The following is a 14893-nucleotide window of genomic DNA, read 5'->3' on the forward strand; positions in this document are numbered from 1 at the left end:
GAATAATATTAATGGTGGATACCATTTCAGAAATCAAGAAAATGCTCACTGTAATAGTTTATCTCATATAAGCAACTATGACAGCCATTACATTTATATCAATGAGAAATTATGATTGAAAACTAAAAATTGATCATCTTTTCAATAGATTCAGAACAAGGATGTATATTGTTGTAATGAACTTGGGGTTCCCTGATGCCATACAGATGAAGATCAAAGCCGCCCAATCCCATCTCCCTCGCCAGTTATAAAATAATTCAAAATCCAAAGGAATTAACTACAAGCTCCTTTCTGCCCTTGGAGAATATTATTAATTTCTAAAACACAGACTACGACTTTCAAAATGTGGGACTGACAAAAATATTATAGTTCAGTGGAAAGGAGCTGCCATGCAATATACAAGACATATTTGCTGCCAGTTATTGATTCAAGTTCTTCTATCCCTGTACCACTGGAAACCCAATCAAAATAATCAGGATCAAAGGTCCAACTATAAGATATATCTTTGATCTGCATTAACATAAAATGTTGTCCAAATAGGATACAAGCAACTAAAAACTGCCACTAAATAGGTTGACAAACCTAAAGTACTGATAAAGTTGCAATCATTGCAAAGAAACATAATAGAACTAGTAACTTCAATAACACCAGACAGTCACTACCTCAAAAGGAGATGATAATTCTATGGTGGAAAGGCCCTAGTTTGTTTAGCCTGTTAGGCGGTTAGTAATCATACTTTCCATTCCAAACACTTTCACCAATCCTTCATGTGATCTCATGTTCCACTTCAGTGAATATGGATGATTCCCAAACGATTTTTGTTGGTGTAAATAATTATTTACTTATTACACTTACTTAAGTTTACTTAGGCTAATGCATTATTTAATTATTTTGTATTATTTTATTTGTGAGACACTTAGGAGTTTGTGCACTCTTGTGAGATGTCATGATGACATCACAGGGGGTCCGCAGCTCTTTTAAGCACATGTTGTCTACAACACAGGAATCTTCTACACACATATGACACTTTGTCATTCTTATCCATTCATCTAGAATGATAGATAAGGTGCTTAATTGTCTTATCTTCTAATTGTTTCTAGAGACATTCTAGGTGCTTCCTGAGAGGCCTTTATATACAGGCACTCCTAGTGTGTTTGAACATCACATTCTGAACAGAGCAATGTATTTGGACATACTCTGATTAATTGATCATATCCATTTTTGGTCTACAGTTGTGCTTGTGTTTGAGTTCTTAGTTCCTGGGTGAATTTTGCCCTTAGGAAAATTCTTACATAGTATCAAAGCAACTTGGAGATTTTCTCATTACATAGCCGTTTCGAGACCACGCTTGCTTCATCACCTCAGCCCGAATCTGGAGTGCTGCAGAAATTGGGAGCATCTAGAGCCAGATCTAACCTTGCCATTGCATCCAGAACGCTGAATCAGTGAAAATCGGCTACAAAGCTGCCTACCCTAGGCCCAAGTCGATTGTGAGGCAAATTTTTTTTTGCAAACCGGCACCCAAAGGACCGATTTGCAAAATTGGTGAAGATTGAAGCTTGTTGGTGCAAATCTGATATTTGCATCACATTCAGAAGGTCCAAAAACTCCCAGATCAGATTTTGTTTCATCCAAATCGGGCATCTGAGGAAAAATCTAGAGCCATTTGTTTTTTGGAGGCGCCGCGGCGATTCAGAAAAAATAACAGCAGCAACGATTTTCAAACATCGATATCTTCCTCATACGGACTCCTTTTTTAGAGCAATTTTTTTTGTTTTGGGGTAGGATTTCGTGATCTACACATTGATGCAGGTGTTTTGAGATCTCTATTTCTGAATTTTTCTGCAACTCCAAAGTCTCGAATTTTGCCACTTAAAATGCTTGGTACGGGCTCATCCGGACTCCAAATCAGGTTCCGTTTTTTTTGAAAGTGCATTTTTTTTGTCTACTTTCCAGATCTGCAATCACGTTATAGGTTTTGTAGACAAAAATACTACTTTCAGAAATAGGCCCTAAATTGGCAAGTGGCTTTCACGTGCCAACAGCATCTTTTTCAAGGGGGGTTCTTTGATTTTTTTGGAGGTTTCTTTAATAGGTCCATCATGGAAGAGTCAAATTTGATCTACTTGACACCAGATAACAATCAGGAATGGAGTCAACTTATGGTCAGATATCTCTCTCAGCACAATGTATTGCCATATGTACCAGATCTTGAGTATACTGTTGATCAAATCAATATCCTTATTCCTACTCTTTTTCCCCATATGGAGTATAAAGTTCTGAAAAAGACGTTCAAAATTAAGTCATCTGATCCATATGTTTTTTGGATGTATCTTTGGGAGACTTATGGAGATCCAAACATTCCTCCATTCCCACAAGATCTCATTCCTCCAATTGCAGCTGACTCCTCTTCAGATGAGATCACACCTCCAGCTCCTGTTGCTCCTACTGATCCTATTTCAGCCACAGATGCTTCGGAATCAGTGCAGTAGGATACTTTATGTCTTCCTACTCTACCTTCATATGAAGACTCCCTTTCAGACATTGCACAGTTGTTCGCGGAGTCTCACATTGAAGATGTGGGAGGCATTCTTGATGACATTTGTCTTTCTTTTGAGGCGGATACTTCATCCTTTGCCGCAGTGACAGATTCATGTACTTCAGCACTGCAGGGTACTCATGGTCTTCCAGGTGATGATTTCTTGCCAGACATTTCAGTTCTATTCTTGGAGTCACACACAGTAGACATGGGAGACTTTTATGATGATTTCTCGCTTCTCTTTGCTGAAGAGTCTTCTACAGTTGTTGCGAGGGCCCACTCTGACCCTCAACTCCATGCTCTACATGATCAATCCTTCCAGATTGGCGTGATTGTGGATTCTTCTTTACAGCATCTACAGGAGGTCTCTTCATCAGTTGAGAAGACTGTTGGTTTCCTGAAACAAATTCTACCTCCTTCCTTGTTCGATCTGCTCTTCTCTTCAGCAGTTTTGGAGGAAGCCATCATCAGTATCGACATAGGGACTTTTGAACAGGTTTTAGAGATACCAGTCATCATAGAGATTCCTTCTCCATCCAGGGGACGCATCTCACAGGTACCCTTGCCTTTGTTTCTTCCAAAGGGGAGGAACATCATACAAAGGTCATGGATCAGCTTCTACATAGGAGCATTCTTCACTGATCGACACACTACTCTTGGGGGGGGGGGGGGAGGCACCTCGTCTCCTTCTTATCCTTTTTTGGGGGGATTTTTTCCTCATAGGAGTTTTTTCCTTCTCAAATTTCTTTCTTGTATATCCTAGATGTATGTCATAATGGGGGGGTCTTGATTACTCCATCTATCGATGCATCCATATTTATCTCTTTTTTTGGGGGAGGGTTTTTCCCATGAGGTTTTCCCTCTTTCCCCGCTTTATGAGAGATTGCATCTTCATTATGTACATGGGTACCTAACATGACCTTGTAGCCGGGACCCATTATGCATCTTCATCCTAGTTCATAAGCTTAAGGGCATTCCCCTAAGTTGCACTTAAGGGGGGGTGTTGGTGTAAATAATTATTTACTTATTACACTTACTTAAGTTTACTTAGGTTAATGCATTATTTAATTATTTTGCATTATTTATTTGTGAGACACTTAGGAGTTTGTGCACTCTTGTGAGATGTCATGATGACATCACAAGAGATCCGCACCTCTTTTAAGCACATATTGTCTACAACACAGGAATCTTCTACACACATATGACACTTTGTCATTCTTATCCATTCATCTAGAATGATGGATAAGGTGCTTAGTTGTCTTATATTCTAGTTGTTTCTAGAGACATTCTAGGTGCTTCCTGAGAGGCCTTTATATACAGGCACTCCTAGCGTGTTTGAACATCACATTCTGAACAAAGCAATGTATTCGGACATACTCTGATTAATTGATCGTATCCATTTTTTGTCTACAATTGTGCTTGTGTTTGAGTTCTTAGTTCCTGGGTGAATTTTGCCCTTAGGCAAATTCTTACAATTTTATCTTGTGCAATATCCTTATTGTTTAACAGATTAATTTCATTTTCTATATATTCTTCTCTATTGTTTATTAAATAAATTTCAGTTATTCAGTACCTTCTTCTCTATATTTGATGTTTAAAATAGTTAAAGAATTGCCAAGCATGACCTTTGTCATTTATTAAACACAAGTTAATACATTTCAACATAACCTTCTAAAGCAAGATAGCAAATTTATCAATAACATAAATGTGACCCTAGACTATGGCCAACAGTTAAATTATTATTAGTATAGAAGGTTTAAGATTGGTCTCATGCTTAAGCCTAAATATCCATCAAGGATTGAATACACCTCTGTGGAAAAGTTACTAGTAAATTATTTAAAGCGAATTGACAACTTCTCGATCCATACCATGGTTTGAGTTGGCAATCATCTCAACAAAGAACTTCCTTCAACTATTAAGTTTCCAAACACCATCAAGCTACAAAAAGTATACTATTTCAATAAGCCATACACTTGTCTTGTATTTTGGACAGATACATAATTCTCTTCCCCAGGGCATTCTAGAATGTGCTATCCTCAATCACCTTTTGTAATTTAGTAGCAAAGAGTTCCAATGGTAAGGAAAGTTGAGCTTCGATGCCAAATATCAATTCAAAAGGAGTCATACTGATTGCTCTTTTTAAAGAAGTCCTATTTGCCCATAAGGCTACAACTTCCTATGCCAGTACTTCACATTTTCATTCACCAATTTTCTCATTATGGCAATTAAATTTATGTTTCTCGATTCTGCTTTCCTGTTGCCCTGGGGATAATAATCTGAGGGGTGAGATGAATCAATACCATGATCATAGCAGAATATTTGTAGCTCATCTGAGAAGAAATTTGATCCATTATCAGCTACAATCTTTCGGGGAGCCCCAAATCAAACTTAAATATATTCCTTCAAGAAATCACAAACTACACTTCTCATTGTCTTCTTTACTGGGATTGCTTCTAGCCATTTAGTGAAATAGCCTGTCACTATTAAGATATGTGTGTATCCAGAAAAGGAAAGGATATTCAAAAGCCCAATGAAATCTAAACCCCGTGGTTTAAACAACTCGTCAATAATGACTGGTCTTAAAGGTAACACTGCTAATTTTGGTTTGCCCGAGAAGAGTTTGCATTTTTCACATTTAGCCACCCACTGATAGGCATCTTTAAACATACCTGGCCAGTAGTAGCAACTTCTCAAAATCTTAAAGGCTGTCACGGTTGAAGAGTAATGCCCACCACATGTTTCACCATGAAATGCTTTCAACAACTTCTTATGCTGGTATATATCTACACATCTAAGAAACATTCCATCTAGCACCTATTTATACACTGTTATCAACGATTACATGAGGCTCAAATTCCTTCTGTGTTTTGCACTCGTGATCTGGATACACCATATGTCAAGTAATGAGCTACATTTGAAAACCAAGGATCCTTTAATCCAACAAAAAGTACCCGGGGAATGTTATCCTCTTCCTCCCTCTTTTCAGCAATGAGGCAACATAAACCTTGTTCCCGAACTAATTTGGTAGGTTTAATGTTGAGATCAAACTCTTGCATTTTAGACATCCAGGTAGCTCGGTTGTTAATCCCAACTTCTTGTTGAGTCGATATACTTTTCACAGCAGAGTTTGGTATATATACTTTGGAATGCAAATGCAAGATATAGTACCTGAAGTGCTTGACAACTTTCACCACAGCGCATGCTTGTTTTTCGAGGAGGGAGTAGTTCAATTCGTGCTTCCTCAAAGGAATGCTCATAAAGGCTATGGGGACTTCTTCTACTATCTTATTCTCTTGTAGCAAGATACCTGACATTGTATGTTGTGGAGTGTAGCAATAAATGATGAAATCTTTCTTAAAGTTGGGATGGATCAAGGTTAGAGCTTGGGTGATGGATTCTTTTATTGCTTCAAAGGCTTTGATTGCTTCGTCATTCCATTTGAAGGTTTGTTTCTCACAAAGTCTAGTATGAACCTTCTAAGAAATTTATATGCCCAAAGAATGACTTTACCCCATATTTTTTTGACAAAAGAGACAACTGTTCGATAGCTTTTTCATGTTCTAGGTCTACCTTAATCCCTTCCTTAGACATCAGATGACCTAACAATTTGCCTTTTATAACACAGAAAATAGATTTTTTAGGGTTTAGAGAGATGCCATGGTCTCAACATCTTTGCAACACCAGTTGAAGATCCCTAAAAGGTTTTCTTCTGCGCTAAGAGAAGACAGTAAGATCATCAAGATAGACAACAATTATTTTATCACTCAGATGACCAAAGGTTGCGTTCATGGCCTGCTAGAATGTAGCACCTACAAAAGTCCCTCAGGGCATTGTGAAAGCCATTCTATGTTGATCCTCCTCAGCTACACTTATCTGGCTATAATCAGACAAGTCATCTAACAATGACATTATTTCCAAACCAGCAACTATCTGCAAGATGTGATCCATGACAGGGAACTGATAATTATTCTTTAAGCTAGCTTGATTTCAATTATGGAAATCAATGCAGATGCATATCTCCCCATTCTTTTTCTTTATTGGCACAATGTTCGCTACCCATCCAAAATGATGGATTGGGTAGATTAAATAAGCCTTCAACATTTTCTCCACCTCTTTAAATATTGCAATTGCTACCTTTGGATTGTAATTTCTAAGTTTCTGTTCAAAAGAGTTGGTGCCAGGTTTTAAAGGTATATAATGTTGGACTTGGCTTTGCTTGAAGTTCTTAAGGTCATCTAGGACCATGCAAAAACATCTTAATATGACTTCATTACTTCAGTCAACCTTTGTCTTTCTTCCTGTATACAGAAGGTCCCTAAACTAACAAGCTTAGAGTCTGCTTCATCTCCTATGTTAATCTTCTCATATGCACCTTGATTTGAGGTTCCTTGTGTCTCACTTTTTTTAATGAAACAATCTCGTCATTGAACAACTTTGCTAATGAGACCAACCCTTTATGAATCTTATTTCCCTTCCATTCCATAATTTCTAGGTGTTGGCCCTCTTCTTTATCAGGACAGTATTCATAATAATCAGATTGTGAACCTTCAAAATATCTTATAGAGAAAATGTCAACATACTACATAAAGGCATTGATTTGTTTAGCATCATGGAATACTTGCCAAGAATCCGTACTCTCAGGGACACTGGGCCAATGGATAAGTTCAATCTAGTATACATCCTGATCAAAATTTGGAAGGGGTGTCATAAGAGAGGTTGACCCTCCAAATGCATCCGCCAGTGAATTCATGTCTTTGGGAATTCCTTCTATAGAAAAGGCATCAAAGCCTTCTAACTCATCTCAAACCCTGTTATGGTATTGTTTTAGTCTGTCATTCTTCACTGCAAAAAAAATCTGCACTTGTTTCACAATCAACTTTACATCACCTTTGGCCTTTAGCAGTTTGATTCCCTTTTTTTCTCTTCTTCTTTTCCTAATAGCAAAGCTTCATATTCTGCTGTGTTATTAGTGTTACTGAATTCTAACTTAAATGCCAAGGGTGTCTTTTCTCCTGATGGTGATGATATCAAAACAACACCTGCCCCAGAACCAACATTCGAGCAGCTTCTGTCAAATTCCATAGTCCAGGCTAAGTCTTCTTGGGAGTTCGGCTTCATTACACCCCTCAAGTAGAATCAAATAATTCCCTGACTCTCCTAATACAGAATATGTGTTCTAGGGTCTTCAGGAAGAAATGTTGTATATTTAGATTAGGCTTTAGATTGCAAGATAACTCTTTTCTTCCCTACGGGAATGGTGGTTTGGGACCAATTCATTTTTATTTCCCCTACCAGATTCCATTTGGGACCCATCTCCTAATTCAACGTATCCATCTTCTGGATATCTTCTTACTGTATCCTTCCAACCAAGTTGGGCAAACTCTGATTTGCTACTTTTTGCATTTGTTGATTGATTAAGTTGTTGGGTTTAATACAATAGCTTTAATCTCATATTCGTTGACACTGTCTATTGGCTGTGTGTGTAATAATTTGATAACAATTTTTCATCCTGGTATGGAGATCCACTCACGTCTCAATATGGAAGGTAAAGGGATTTTGAAGTTATTCTTGGTCAGCTTGGCCTCAAAGGTATTGATATTCGGCCATGGAGGCCTCAAATATGCAAAGGACGGTGTCAATTACTATTATGTGTGTCTAAAAGTTGTAATTGTGGATGTTGCAAAATAGTTCAATTGTCAAGCTCAAGTGCAAACAAGGCCACAAACAAGCAATTTTGGGAGCCCTATTGGAATACTTGTGTCAAAATATGTGATATGGTCAAAGCCTCTAAACTTATTGGCTACGATGTAGCCTAGGCTATCAAGCAACATTTTGCAGTCAAAATCCCTTATGAGTAGATATTTGTGTGTGAAGATTAGATCTCAAAGAGATAAGTATTTATAATTATATCTATTGACAGTGATTTCTTTTAGCATTGATAAGTTGATGTCAATTTTATCTCTATTGCTTGTAGGATGCAACAACAATGATCTTTAGAGAGAGACTATTCAGCTTCTAGTGGAGATTATGTTACAAAGGGAGATGTCCAGTCCTTTCAAGTTTATGCAATACTCACCCATCTTATTGTGATAATATTTAAGTCATCCTTGTTGAGAGGAAGACACCGTTACTAAAGTAATCCCTACTGAGACGGAGTCACTGTTATCAAATTGTTCCTGTTGACAGGGAGTCTTTGTTATTAATCTATGTTCCCCCGAGTTTCTAGGACGGGGATGGCAGGAGACAACGGTCAAGACGGCAAAAAAATTTGTCGATCTTGAGGGCAGGGGTTGGGGGGGGGGGCAAACGGGGATGCCAAAAGTGAAATTTTTGCTTTTTTAATTTTGTGTTAAAAAATTGGGGATGGATGCAAGTCCCCAATGAAATCCCTAGGATGGGGACGCCCCCATCCCCATCCCCGAAACACTAGCTTTAATTGGGGGGACGCATCCCCAGGGAACATAATTATTAATGTTGTCCCTACTAAGAGGCAGATTTTTTTATTAAATGTAGTCCCTGCTAAGAGGGAGACATTGTTATTAAAGTTGTCCCCACTAAGAGGAAGTCTTTGTTAAGAGAAAATCTCAGTTATTAATGCATTCTTCTCTGGGAGAAGTCTGAGATGAAAGCCCTCATTCCATCCTCTATGAGTAGGTACAGTGGACAACCCTCTGCAAGTAGGCATGGTGGATATGCATTCTTCTCTAGGAGAAGTCTGAGGTGAGAGCCCTCATTCTGCCCATTGTGAATAGGTACGGTGAATCACCCTCCGTGAATAGGCATGGTGGAAATGTATCCTTCTTTGGGAGAAGTTTTAAAATAAATGTCTTTGTTCTACCCTCTGCAAGCAAGCATGGTGAAAGTCATGAGGCTGACTCCATTCTATGTGCTTCTGAAGTAACTATGGTAGATAATGTTATGCTGACATAACATATGTGAATTCCTGACTAAAAGATCTCTCTCTTGCCAAGAGGGAGTGTTGAAGTTTGTGGTTGTGATAGAGATCTTTATCTCCTATAAAAATATGTTTGTTATAACCGTTATGGTCATCTTCAGCTGAAAGACATATTTGCGATATTTAAGTTACTATTTTGCTAAATAGATCTATCATATATTACGAAATAATTGGTAAAATACTTGCTTGTTTTTAACAAACACTGAGAGGTCTATTTATACAAAACAATAAAACGATGTTTCCTTAGGAAACGATCATAAAGAATAGAAGCATTCTATTCTAGCTAAAAGAAAGCTAGAAAAGCTAACAGATAACTACAGCTAACTAAATATTAGAAACATTCTAATATTTACAATAAATTAAAAACAGATTACCATTACCTAATAATAGATGTTTATCTATTATCGTAATACACTCCCTTAATGGTTAATCTATCCACAACACCAAGTTGTCCTCTGAATTTAACAAACTTCTTTTGACCGAGAGGCCTGGTGAGAATGTATGCAGTTTGATCAATGGTAGGAACATACTACAAATCTATTTTCCCGTCCTCAACTAGTTGTCGTATTTAGTGACAGTGAACATCCACGTGCTTGGTTCATTCATGGAAGACTGGATTTCGGGCTAACTTGATAACGCCTTCGTTCTCAACAAACAGAGTACTCAATCCTGCTAGTGACATCTACATATCCCTAAACATCCGATGAAGCCAAACAGGTTCACATCCTGCCCTAACAATCCCTCTATATTTGGCCTCTGTAGATGAGAGAGAAACTGCCTACTACTTCTTACTGGTCCATGTGACGGCACCGGATCCCAAACTAAACACATATCCAGAAGTTGACTTTTTATCATCAATAGAGGCTGCCCAATCTAAATCTGTGAACCCACTGAGTCTAGGATCAAAACTTCGAGAGTAAAGGAGTCCATAATCTGAAGTGCCCTTCACATAACGAAGCACAGGCTTTGCAGCCATCCAATGATCAGCCTTGAGAGGTGTCATAAAGCGTGAGTTGTAGCTGACTGGGAAGTTGATGTCAGGCCTAGTAGCCGAGAGGTAGATGAGACTGCCTACTAGTTGCTTGTATGTAGTATCATCAATAGGAGGAGATTCAAACTTGGCTAATAACTTTAGACCTTTCTCCATGGGTGTAAATGTAGGCTTGCAAACCTCCATACAAAATTTGTCTAACAAAGCCCTAGCATATTTGGACTGAGAGATGAATATACCAGAAGATTGTTGCCAAACCTCAACATCCAAGCAATAAAGCATGAGCCCAAGGTCAGTCATATCAAAAGATTGGCATAAATTATGTTTGATTCCCTGAATCAAATTTGTTGAGCTACCAGTGATGATCGAATCATCCATATAAATAACTGGAAGGATGATGTCACTATCAGTAGTCTTGATGTACAAATTTGAGTCAGAAGAACTCCTCTTGGAGCCTTGATCACTGAGGTACTTATCAATGTTTATGTACCATACCCGAGGGGCCTACTTCAAGCCATAGAGAGCTTTTACCTATCTGAGAACCTGATGGTCTTTACCAGCAACCTTGAAACTAAAAGCCTACATCATGTAGACCTCTTCATGGAGATCACCATTTAAGAAAGCACTCTTGACGTCCATCTGATGGACCTTCCAGCCAAACTGTGCTGCCATGGCTAGGACTAATCTGATTGTGCTCAACTTTGAAGTAGGAGCAAAGGTCTCCTCATAATCAACGCCCTGACACTGAGAAATTTCCTTCACAACTAAACGAGCTTTGTACTTATCCAAAGTACCATCAGATTTGGTTTTGATTTTGTAAACCCATTTGCAGCCAATCGGTTTCTTTCCAAGCGGACAATTAGAAATGACCCAAGTATTATTCTTTTGTAGGCTCTGGTGTTCAGATGTCATGGCATGTTCCCACTCTGGAATTCCTTTAGCCTTGGAATATGTATGAGTTTCAAACACACTATGAATGTTGGCCATAAGAGGAATGTTAAAAGACTCTATTGGTATGCTCTTTTTCTGGGTAGTTCTCCCATCAATGAGCTCATAATAACAAAGATCAGCAAGTGGCTTAGCCCACCACTTAGGCCGGAGAGGGGAATGACTACCCTATCTATCATACAACCATCTTTCGGATTTTTAAACCTTTCAGAAATTTCCTCTTCAATTACTTGTAGGAGAGTTGTATCACCCATCTTCAAGATTAAGCTTACTAGGCTAGACATCCGCTCTACTTTGGGCAAGACAGGTTTGTTGTACGCCAATTTATCAACAATGGAACCCCAAAAAATAAAATAAATGAAACCAAACACAGGGATCCCAATTTTACTTCTATTCAACAAATGGAATAAATGAAACCAAGGTTTTGTCTAAACTCACTAGAATTCATCAAACCCTGCTATTCTAACTGCACAAAAATTACCTTCACCACTATTCGCTCCATCTAGGCTGAATTGCTTTGAGATGCTAATGAAAATAACTTAGTAGTCAAATAAATATAGGAGCGAAAAGATTTACCAAGATTTGGCACGCTTAAGCTAGCTGCAACAATTACCACTATTTAATGATGATTTGATGGTAATCTGACATCTCATCATTTTTTGGTCACTTCCACACACTTGTGCTTAACTTCTAATGATTACTTGCCAAAAACAGATAATCAAATGTAGAAGTGCTCAAAATATTCCCTTCATGCTCGACCTATCTATTTACCTAATCAAAAAGTAACTTTGAACTTTTTTAAAGTGTAAAAAAATGGAACATTGAACTCTGAAAAGGAAAGTTCAAGACAAACGAAGACTTAAAACGCTGTCTCAAGACAAAAGACTTGGGACCAGTGGCTTTTTAATATTTAATTGGACAAGAGAGGCTCATCTTTGAATTTTGAGATTTGAACTTTTATATTGAACCAATGTAAGTTCAAAGTTCAAGTTCAAATTCAAAAGCAACGCCATCGGACTAGGACACACAAGTTGAAAATGAACTTTGAGATTTTGAACTTGAGTGAGGGTTTAAATTTTGGTTAAAACGAGACATAAAGAGCTCATAATTTTTGCAGTAAGGAAAAATTGACACTAGCAAAAATACTAGGCTAACACATCCAAAGGTCATTGACTATGAAATCATTGCCAAACCTACAAAAGCTAGACTAAAGCTAGCTAGCAATGAAAAAAGGTGTACCCAATTGTACCGCAGAGTGTGTTTTCCAACAAAACAAACACCATGAGTAGCATGTGGTGAAAAATATGAATCCATTCTTGATTATAAATTCTAAAACTAATCCTAATAGTCCCACTCCCACTAACACTAGCAATAGCACAAAACCAACTCCATATCCACACGCACACCCGAACCCATACCAACACTAACATTACAACTAGCACTAGGACGAAATGGAGGCATACAAGAAGCCTCTCCAATAGCACCAATGTAAATCAACTCCTCCCATTGCCTCATTTTCATTTCTTATTCCATCTCAAAATTCTTACGTATCACAATATCATAAATGGGGCTTCAACTATTAATGCCTCCATAAAAGTTGTCTCACAATAATGACATTTTTGTATCCTCTTCTCTGCCAAGTTGTGAACTCCCCAATTTTTATGTTATAACTAATTTAATTTAATTGGTCCCTGGAGCAAAAATAAATAATAAAGGACCTTTGATTAATTAATAAATATGGGGCCTAAATTAATAAAATAATAAAATAAATAATATTGTTGGCCTGTACTTGTAAATCTCTAGATGCTTCTGGGAGGCCTTTACAAGGAAATGTCTGGGCATTATAATGGATCATTGATTGTATTTGACTCTTTGTTGTATTTTCTGAAAGCTGGAGGTAGGAGTTTGTACGCAGTTTCGGAGATGGAACGCCCTCCCTATTTTGGGATTGCAGTTTCAGTGGTGCAAGGACACCCTATTTTACAATTGGAGGTATCGTTCAGATAGCTTACTATGCGCCAGATATGTTAATCATCATTTCATTTGACGACTACTCTATATTTTCTCGCATCTTGTCCATTGCCTATGTAACCTTGAAGTCTTGTCATTATTGGATCTGCAAATATTATTTGTATTTGGAATTCCACTATCTGTGGGTGTGCGAATTCATTGAGTGTTTCACATCCTTATGGTATATGCACAATACTATTGCAAGCCTTCATCACTGATTAGTAATTAGCTCCCCTCCTCCATACTCCATACGTCTTTCCACACTCACCTCCCACTAGCATCAAATTGTCGCCTTGACCATACACCCGGACTTTCAATTATTTCTCATACTTGCCAACCGTATGGACATCTAAAAATTTGCTCCTACCATACGGCTCCATCACCATATGCGGCTCCATCACCATATGCCCCATACCCTTCCTGCTCATTGTATGATAGAGCTTCTTCTCCTAAATTTATACAAGGTTCGGATATTAATACCACCATACACGCGGCCTTTGTAGTATGTGCAATGCAAATTTCTTACACCTCTAGATTGTTAGAAATCCAATGCCATCAAGAACATTACACAAGTTCAATATTACAATGTTTCCAAGTAGGGTCTTTTCTAACTAGGGTTCTAGGTGTAGATCTTATCTCCATTTTTATGAAGTAGAAATATAACTCTTATGACCGTTATGGTCATCTTTAGCTGAAAGAGACACCATACGCTCCATGCCCTTCCTGCTCATTGTACGATAGAGTTTCTTCTCCTAAATTCATACGAGGTACAGATATCAATACCACCGTACAGGCAGCCTTTGTAGTATGTGCAGTGCGAATTTCTTACACCTCCAAATTGTTAGAAATCCAATGTCATCAAGAACATTACACAAGTTTGATATCAAAATGTTTCCAAGTAGGGTCTTTCTAACTAGGGTTCTAGATGTAGATCTTATCTCCATTTTTACTAAGTAGAAATATAACTCTTACAACTGTTATGGTCATCTTCAGCTGAAAGAGACATTTGTCATAATATTTAAAATAATATTATATAAAGAGACATGTGTCATACATCATGCATAGAGGCATGCGTATGGAAATATGAAGAGTTTTATATTTGGAAATTGAAGAGACCTTCAGTCGTGTAATAAAGAATCTCTCTATTCTCTATACATATTGTATCAAGTGAAAAGCATTGTACTCTATGATCAATAAAAGATATGTTTACATCGTGTGGCTGGGTTTTTCCCTTAAGTGAAGGGTTTTCCCAGGATAATTTCTTGTGTCTTGTGTGCTTTCTTTCTCCTTTTTTCTTATTGTTGTTTATCTAATTTTTTGGGCTAAACCTTAACATGGTATCACAGCTTCTTAGATAACAGCAATAATGGAATTCCAATTTTTTTGGTACATGCATCTATTTCAGATTGCTAATTCGGAGGCAATTTATAAGCATTGGAGTATTGATGTT

The 14893-nt window shown here is 37.7% G+C and overlaps 1 protein-coding gene across 4 annotated transcripts in view; it reads right to left on the reverse strand.

Moving 5' to 3' along the window:
• The window catches only part of LOC149556057 (ion channel CASTOR-like), a 211934-nt gene that overhangs the window by 101098 nt on the left and 95943 nt on the right, over positions 1 to 14893 (reverse strand). The window lies entirely within an intron of this gene.

The sequence above is a fragment of the Cupressus sempervirens genome, chromosome 5 (genome assembly GCF_028749045.1).
Source record: "Cupressus sempervirens isolate cs-2001-9-10 chromosome 5, ASM2874904v1, whole genome shotgun sequence".
Lineage (NCBI taxonomy): Eukaryota > Viridiplantae > Streptophyta > Pinopsida > Cupressales > Cupressaceae > Cupressus > Cupressus sempervirens.